Genomic DNA, 3867 nt, shown 5'->3' with positions numbered 1-3867 from the left:
AGATGAAGTGTGGGGCCTGCTCTCCCAAGTCCTGTAGCTGGCAAGGGGCAGAGCTTTCTCTTCTGCTCTCAGGGCCAGCTCTCCAGCCTGCACCAGGTGAGGCGTGGAGAGGGGTAGAGTTGGCCCTGCCAGCTGGCTGTGGCACTCCACTCAGGAGAGCTGGCTCCACCCCTCCCCTGGGCAGGGTGGAAGAGCTAGCCTTAAGGAATTAAGAAAGGTGAAAAGCAACTGAAAAGGGAATAGGGGTTGAAAAATAGCTCAGTGATTAAGAGCACTGGTTGTTCTTCCAAAGGACCCAGGTTCAAGTCCCAGCACATGGCAGCTCACAACTCCAGTTCAGGGATCTTAGCTCCAGTCCTAGAGGATCTGATGCCCTCTCTGGCCTTTTTGAGTATTGCATGCACATAGCCACAAATACTGGCAAAACAACCCCCCCCCCATACACACAATAAATAAACAAATGCATAAAAATAAAATATTTTAAGAAGCAACTTAAGGGAGAAAGGGTTTATTTTGGCTCACAGTTTGAAAGTAAAGCTTATTATAGCAGGAAAGGTCACGGCAGCCGGTCACATTGTCTCTGCAGTCTGGAAGGAAAGAACTGTGAGCTCAGCTAGCTTTCCCTTTTTATATTTATATTTGCAGTCTAGGGCCCAACCCCAGGGAATGATGCCATCTAATTTTAGTGTAGATCTTCTTAGCCCAGTCAAGAAGGTGCCCGCTAGACTGCCCAGAGGCTGCTATCCTGGTGATTCCCCACCCTATCAAGTCGATAATCAGCATTCAATGTCACAGGCATTATGTATGCCTGGTCAGAGCATTCATTATACACACAAGTATTCGACACACCAATTCAAACAAGCCAATATTCAGAGAGCTAAGTGATAAAACGGGGCGTATGAATAGACAGCTCTGCAAATGATATATGTTCTAGGTTCGAACACAGAAACTGAGATGGTAGAAAAACTATCCCGGCGTCTCTTTCCAAACTGTACAATGCTTATCATTAATATGCTAAAATAAAGATACGTCACAACTGAGTATACAAGTGACTTAGGTTGCAGTTGCTATAATAGTTAAGATATAAAAATTCCATTTCAAATGTCAAGCAGTAGCTCTGTTGAGTCCTTGGAATTAGATGGCTTTTTATAGCTGCACGCTCTTTTGGGGAGGTACACTATATTTTATTTAAGCATATCTTTTAAATGTTTTTAATTGAAATGGGATAACATCACTTTCCCCTCCCTTTCCTCCTTCTAGGCCCTCCCAGCTACTCTCATTTGAACCCCTGCTCAAATGACTATTATTGTTACAGACATGCAGTCATTAGCTGCCTGTAGTTGTTTTTCTGGGGGGTGTGACCCAGAGAAAATTTCCCCCTCCGTGTTAGCAGGTTCGTTGATATCACCATTGTTCTGGTCTTGCTTATGCAGACGTTTCTTGTAGGGCCCATGGGTCTACCCCTGCTCCTGGGGTTCGTCTTGAGGACAGTTTCTCGTCAACCAGCTAAAACATCCTGTTTGTTTCTGTGCTCCCTATGCTCCGCCTGGTGATTGGCTGTAGGGCATTGTTTACTCCATCTTGGGTGTGGCAATTTCCCACCTGCCTGAGGGGAATTCCTTGTGCAGCAGCTGTGCGTTTAAGGATTTTCCCAAGGTTTTCCTTTCAAATAACCCAGGTCTCTTGAGTGTTCTTTCAATGTCCAGGCCCTTGCCCGGCTCGTGTACGGTACAGTGACTTGGTACGCGAACTGTACCAAGAGGGTACACAGACGCAGGTGTTACAATTGGAGACACCACTGGGATATCAGGAATTACAATGTCTAGGAGATACCATTTTGTATAATTCCTAAAACTCATTGCCTAAAGTCTCAAAGTCGATGCCTAGTTTTCCTAAGAGTTTTATAGGTTTCGCTCTTACTTTAGGCTTTTGATCCAATGCGAATTAATTATTATACCCTTGACAACTTGAGGGCCAGGGGACACCAATCCTCCTTGCTATAGAAAATCCGCATGTAAGGCGGATCTCTGTGAGTTCGAGACCAGCCTGGTCTACAAGAGCTAGCTCCAGGACAGGCTCTAAAGCTGCAGAGAAACCCTGTCTCGAAAAACCAAAAAAAAAAAAAAAAAAAAAAACTTTTGGCTCCCAAAATACTGCTAATAGTCTGCTCTTGTCCCAACATCAAGTAGTTCTACCGTATGTATTTTGTGCACAATATGTAATGGTTAGAAATAAACGATGCCCACACTTCTAACTGACCACCTTCCCAGAGATGATAGCATGGAACAGTGCAGGGCATTGCAGACGTTCAGCAGAAGAGGTTGTAAAATGATCACACCAGTGTAACACACTGTAAATCGCAGGTGTCAATCTTCTGCCGTCATGACTCAACACAGCATCTGTGCGTCTGCTCACATGTTCAACGGCTGGAGGAGCGGCACTGCTGCGTGTGGCAGTCTCTAAGTAGCTGCATGCTTTGAATCTGGCTCTGACCAGATGCTCGACTTTACCTTTGATATGGGAAATAAATCTGAAGCAGAGTAAGAGGATTGAAGCGAAGCTTCAAGTGGTGAAGTGGGGTGAGCAGCACTGACAGAAACAGACAGCTGTCTACCTCAGAATCGAAAGCAGGATGCTATTTTTATGAGACTACTGGAGTAGCCTACGGTCTGGTGGTTTTACAGTTATGTTTCTCTTTAAAACAAAAGATTTGTTCATTTTTACTTTTTGTGTAACAGTGTCTTATTTACATGTATGGAAGTGTACTTTGTGCATGCCTGGTGCCTGTGGAGGTCAGAAGAGAGTACAAGATTCCCTGGGAATGGAGTTATAGAGAAATATAAGCCACCATGCGGGTGATGGGAACCAAACCTAGGTCCTCTGGAAGAGTAGCAAGTGCTCTTTACTGCTGTGCCATCTCTCCAGCTGCCACAGTTACTATTTTCCAAGAAATATCTTCATCTTGTAAGATAAAGGTCAGTAACCAGCTCATCCTTGGGGTCTCTGAGACATCAAGCCACTACAGATGTTTTCCTGTCTCTTGTGTCCATCACGGTACCAGTGAAGAGCTCTTGAAATATTTTAGGAAAGGTTGTGAAAACACGGGGTATATGCATTTGAAATGAGTCTTGCAAGAACGCTTAAATTAAAGAAAGAAGCAATGTTTACTTGGTAGGGATTCACAATAATCTATATGAACGGAACAGACTGAAACCCGGAAATAACAGGTTTAGGTAGACTGGAGGCCTGGGGTCAAATCCAAAGACATCTCGGCAAGTGGGAGATACAAGGGTAGCAATAATTAATATCAGAAAGCACAGAGTCTGAATCCTGCCTGATGTTTCCCAGAGTGCGAGGAAAGGGGAAACATCAGGTATGGTCTAAATATGTACTCTGTACACTTCTTTACCTTGTAAGTTAATCGCAAATGTAATAATATGTGGGTGTGGCCTTTCACAAAGTGATTAAGTCATGAAGGTGGCGTCCTTATGAAATGGGACTGTTGCCAGTATAGAAACTATAACATAGCTTTCTGCCATAAGGATATAAAGAGGGCAAACAAGACTGCATAAGAAACCTGTTATAAGAAAAAAAAAAACCCATTAAACCCACCCATCAGTTTATTTGAACAAAGAAAGACTTATGAGACAGCATTCTGAGTGACTAGTGGTTCAGGGAGCTCTACTCACTAACATGGGCAGTGATTAAGGAAAACAAAAAGAAATCCCCAATTAATCACAACTCAGTATTTGCCTTTGCGGGGGGGTGGGGGGCATGGTATCATGAGTTATTTGCTTCATAGGAAAGTGGCCAGGTCAGCCTAGGATTGGCTGAAGCACAACTGTTAAGATTGGCTGCCATTCAGCT

The sequence above is a fragment of the Arvicola amphibius genome, chromosome 3, assembly GCF_903992535.2.
Source record: "Arvicola amphibius chromosome 3, mArvAmp1.2, whole genome shotgun sequence".
Lineage (NCBI taxonomy): Eukaryota > Metazoa > Chordata > Mammalia > Rodentia > Cricetidae > Arvicola > Arvicola amphibius.
The sequence above is the reverse complement of the archived record's forward strand: the minus strand, read 5'-3'. Positions refer to the sequence as shown.